The 5,321-nt window shown below is 37.0% G+C and overlaps 1 pseudogene; it reads right to left on the bottom strand.

Moving 5' to 3' along the window:
* Positions 1-696: 696 nt before the first annotated feature.
* LOC134672035 (glucose dehydrogenase [FAD, quinone]-like) lies at positions 697-4,068 on the bottom strand (annotated as a pseudogene).
* Between the last annotated feature and the right edge of the window lie 1,253 nt (positions 4,069-5,321).

A 5,321-nucleotide genomic window follows, 5' to 3' on the forward strand; every position in this document is an offset into this window, starting at 1 on the left:
AGATATATTTTCTGGAAACGGCATGCAGTTAAGAAAAGTTTGAAACGTTCGATATAAATTCACTCAAATCGGTTTGTTGTATTGCAAATATAATCGCCATCATTCCTCCCAGTTCAGCTTTGGGCTCTTAACTTTGGGCAATTTGTTTCATTTCAAATGGATGCACATCTAGTTAAAAATATATTGCAAGACTTATTAACTCACATTTATATGTAACGACGTTTCGACAGAGGTTTCACTGGTCGTGGTCGCGGCTAATAAAAAAATAATGGTAATAAAATAAATTCGCAATAGACCCGTCTATAAATGTGAGTAATATGTGTTTAAAACGCGACAGTTTTAAATTGGAAGACTATCTTGCATACGAGATACCGTCGCGTCGCTCTTGTGCTAGGGTGCTAGGAGTGAGGGTAAAATAATTTCAACCTTGATAATTGTCAATTAATTTAATTGTGTATAGTAACACTTCCTTTTTGTCATATTACGCGTTCTTGTTGTCCACTACACCAGCTGGTAGCTAGTCTCAAGTCTGTGATTTATGTTAGAAATCTGGACTAGAAAGTACACGGTAACCTTTTTCTTAAACTATCACGAATTGCAACTTGCACTAAGATAGGGCGTCTTCTACGTACTTTTAACGAAAACTTTAATGTTGATTTAGTTGACGAACGGCTTTTTATAATCGTATTTAAAAATTTAACAATATTCCTCCTTGATTATATCAGCGGCCTTTTCAGCGATCATTATCGTAGGTGCATTTAAGTTTCCTCTAACAGTCTGCGGCATAATTGAACAATCTACCACCCTTAACTTATTAATGCCATACACTCTTAGCCTTGCGTCAACTACAGCTTCTGTATCCGAGCTAGGGCCCATTTTACAAGTGCCAGCTGGATGAAATAAGAGTAGTCGTATAGTGTGTCAATAAGCAAGAGAAATATTCATTAGTACCCCAATTAAAATTTTCACATCCTGATATAGGTACTTTTACAAAATAAGCACCATTTTCTATAAACGCTGGGGTATCTTCTAGAGTGGTAGCGTATTTTATTCCAGATATTAAAACTTCTAAATCTTCTTTTTCAGTAAAGAATCTAGGATATATTAGCGGAGGACCATAAACAGGGTCAGTGTGGTTAAGCATTATGTACCCTCTACTTTTAGGAGCCAATAACAAAGGTTTCACTGACAAGCCAGTATAATACGCCAAAGGGAATATATTACTAGCTATGGATGACGGAGGATCAGCATATAACTCTTCGATATTTCTCCCATTAAAGTGAAACTGAATATCAGGTAGATCTTGTTTCGATAGATTTGTCTTAATAAAGGCAACTGCGTTGATAGTACTTGTAGAAGCCAAAGAACCATTCTTGTGAGGTGGTTGATTATAATAATCATAAATGTTATTCAGTAACTGTGGGCCATCAACCGCAGTGTTGTTGGTAAGCGCAATAAGCAATGCGTTAGTCGTGACATGGTCTTGTAGGTTATGGCCAACTGAACAATTTGATAAAACTGTTATATTATGTTTCGCTAAATGCTCTATGGGTCCTACACCAGATAGCATCAGTAACTTGGGAGAATTTATTGCACCTGCACTTGATATAACTTCTTTAGAAGCATATGCAGTTAACACCGCTCCATCTTTGTTGTACTCTACTCCAACAGCAGTCTTAGTAACCGGATTTATAATAATTCTAGTTACATACGCTTTTGTAACTACTTTTAAATTAGACCTAATATGGCGTATTGGCCTGATATAGGCTGCATTTACGGACAATCTTTGTCCACGCAGTGAAGTCGATTGAGCTATATCTGTTCCAAGTTGGTTTTCTCCATTAAAATCTGTGATCGGAAGACCTCTTTCTCTAAATGCTTGGACTAACATTAAGGCATTATTGTCTATATATGGAAACCTTTCTACATTCAAGGGTCCGCCTTCAGAATGATACTTTTTGTCGTATGATTCAAGATTTCTATTGTTTTCTGCTTTCTTGAAATACGGCAGCACCTGGGGGAAATATTTAAATGTTGGTTAATTAAGTAGGTGTATTGAATTATAAATAAAAAAGAGAGACAAAGAAGGTATAATAATTGGGTTTGTTTACTTAAATACAAATTTCAAAGCATTTCCTTCATCAATAAAAAACAAAAGAGACTCAGTGTCATATGTAATTGTTTCAGAACAGTCAAGTATGCTCACGGTCTCAGTAATTAAAACAAGGTGATAATTTGGTAATGCTAAGTCCATTACTTTTGTCCGGGGTTCTTTGGCAAAGAAGGTCTTTGCCCTCCAACCATTAAGTACCTAACCTAAAATGTTTTTTGATAAAGTTGTTACTAAATAAATAAATAATATTCTATGCCTACATGTCCTGCTAACTAATAAGATATTTAAAAAAAACCTCTCGATAGCTCCACCCAGGGTTGCCAGCGGCGGCCCATCCGTCGTAGTCAGCTTTGTTGCCCCTCATGTACACCATGTAGTTTACCGCACTAGAGCCGCCCATGGTTTTCCCCCTGCAAATTGTTAACTATTTTCAAAAACATCAGTAATATAACATTTTTGTATCTACTACAAAATTATACTTTTACAGTAAAACTTTAACTACTGAAATAGATGGTCACTTTTTCTCTTGTATACGACATGTATTTTTAATTAAGATAATGCTCTAGGATATAGATAAGTAAGTATCATAAGATACAAACAATCCAAATTAAATATAATATCAATCTACAGCGCAGGTTGCGTCATAGTTGCTACACACAAAAATAGTATCTCAACTTCTTCTTCTTCTTTTTTTTAGTGTTTTCAACTTGCTTCCTTAAAAAAATACAAACAAAAAAAATTCTAATAATTAAGCAATTGTACCTAGTCCAATGGCATGTGTGTCCTTTCAGCCCCCGACATGAAAGCTCATCTGGTTGCGTATTGTAGCCCCAATCGATACTGGAAGATGTCAGAACCGGTGATAGCGCCGGAACGCTAGTCACATTCGGTTCTTCGGGGCCCGCTTCCAGGAGAAGAATCTAGGAATATATAAACAACTTTTTAGGGACAAACCCATACAGATCAGCCTTAACATAGCATAGGTATGCATAAATATAATTATTATAAATATATATAGGTATGTATAAATTTAATTATGTCCATCTATAATTACCTAACTTAGGAACGTTCTCTTATTTTCCGGGTATTAGCCTTGTACCTTTGCAGATAAGGTCATTACTATTTAAACTTGGTCGTAGAGATGAATTTGCTACTGTTGGTAATGCTGACCAGACAGTATCAATAAAAATGGTGCTACCCTTAAGTACTAGTATTATATGATCTGTGCCTTGTGTAATTAATTACCTACGTTAATAATTGGCGGTGATGTGATTTGAATACTTGCAAGTCTTGCAACGTAATGAAATAAATGTACTTAAATCATGAAGTAATATTAATCAAATCTTACAATTAAAAAGAACTATGTATTATGTTTCAATTTTCAAGCCTATTCTCACAATAAGATCAATAATGTCTAATTACGATGAAACTAGGTCTCAAAATATTTAGAAAAATAATAAAATTAGATTACCTTCCAATTTTTGATTTCGGACAAGCGGTTAGCCAGCACGCACCCTGCCGAACCAGCACCAACTATGATGAAGTCATATTCTCCTGGTGATGATGGTGGGTCTTTTGGTACCACAACCAGTTGTGGTCTTTTTTGCCTTATCTTCTTTTTTCCTTTCCCAACCGCCACTTTTACGTGAACCGCATGTGGAACGCAAGTTTTAGCTTTACTGTTTTGGAAAACAGGATTTAAAGGAGGTGGTAAACTTATTGCATTCATATTCAAAAACTTTGACTCTAATGGCTCTTCCGTAGATTCTTCCGTAGTTTCAATGTCGGAAAGTGGAATATCAGCATACGGGTTCCTTCCAGAGTACGGTTTATCATCTACTGAATGGCCGTACAGTTGAGCAAGAAGTGTCAAATAGAGAAATCCTGTTTCTGAACACTGGGTCAATGGTGCAGTTGTTTTAGCGCAAATTAGGCTGATGTCAGGCGGTATCCACTGAGAGGCCATCGTCACATTCAATGCATTAACTAAAACACTGGGGCTAATTACAGTATAATCGGCATATTTGGCTACTCACGACTCACGACCGAACGATTAAGCATTCGTATAAAAAACAAATGCCATTCTATTTCTTTCGGTTTTTATGGCAGTATTTTGAACTTTATCTTCACGCTTCGGTGGCGTCTTTATAATGGTGATGATAAAAACTGGTACTGTTACTTTTGATTATTTCTGAATGAGCCCATATGATAATGAGTAATCATAATCAAGTTTATAAAGCAGTTATTTTTAAAACTGCGTTTTGTAGCATTTGGTGAGTTTCCGAATTGATTGCTCTACAATAAAAAATATTCATTTGATACCAATACCAATAGAGCGCCGGGCTCATAGACTTTTAGGCGATGACCCAGCTGTCAAATCGAAGTTACAGAGCCTCGATCATCGCCGAAGAGTCGCATGTCTATCGGTGTTCTATCGGATACATTCTGGAGAGTGCGCACAAGAGCTGCATGACCTGATCCCACCATTCCCTTTCCATCATCGGACATCCAGGCGCGGGGAGCGAATGCACCCGTTCGTGGTTAGTATTCCATTTGTCCGCACAAAACGATTTGCCTCGTCTTTTTTGGTAAGGACGGCTAAGGAATGGAATGCGCTCCCGGCATCTGTATTCCCTGAAAAATAATTATGACCTCGGTCTCTTTAAAGCTAGAGTGAATAGGCTATTACTGAACCGGTGAGCTACATCTTAGGCTCTGTCTTCACTTTCCATCAGGTGTGACTAGAGCCAATCGCCGATCAGTTTATTATAAAAAAAAAAAAAATCTAAGGGCCTCCGCTAGCTGGCGTTGTTTACGGAGCGGGTGTACGCATCCACTGTGCTATTGTAGGTAAAAGCTAGCGGACTTAGGTATAAATAATAATAAATAAATAAATATTACAGGACATTCTTACACAGATTGACTAAGTCCCACAGTAAGCTCAAGAAGGCTTGTGTTGTGGGTACTCAGACAACGATATATATAATATACAAATACTTAAATACATAGAAAACACCCATGGCTCAGGAACAAATATCTGTATCATCATAAAAATAAATGCCCTTACTGGGATTCGAACCCAGGACCAATGACCATCGGCTTCGCAGGCAGGGTCACTACCCACTAGACCAGACCGGTCGTCAGGTATTAAATTTTTAATGCTTAAATACTAGAAAATTAAAACGCTTGTCATTATATAGGTAACTTA

This window comes from Cydia fagiglandana, chromosome 2 (genome assembly GCF_963556715.1).
Source record: "Cydia fagiglandana chromosome 2, ilCydFagi1.1, whole genome shotgun sequence".
In the NCBI taxonomy this organism is placed as follows: domain Eukaryota; kingdom Metazoa; phylum Arthropoda; class Insecta; order Lepidoptera; family Tortricidae; genus Cydia; species Cydia fagiglandana.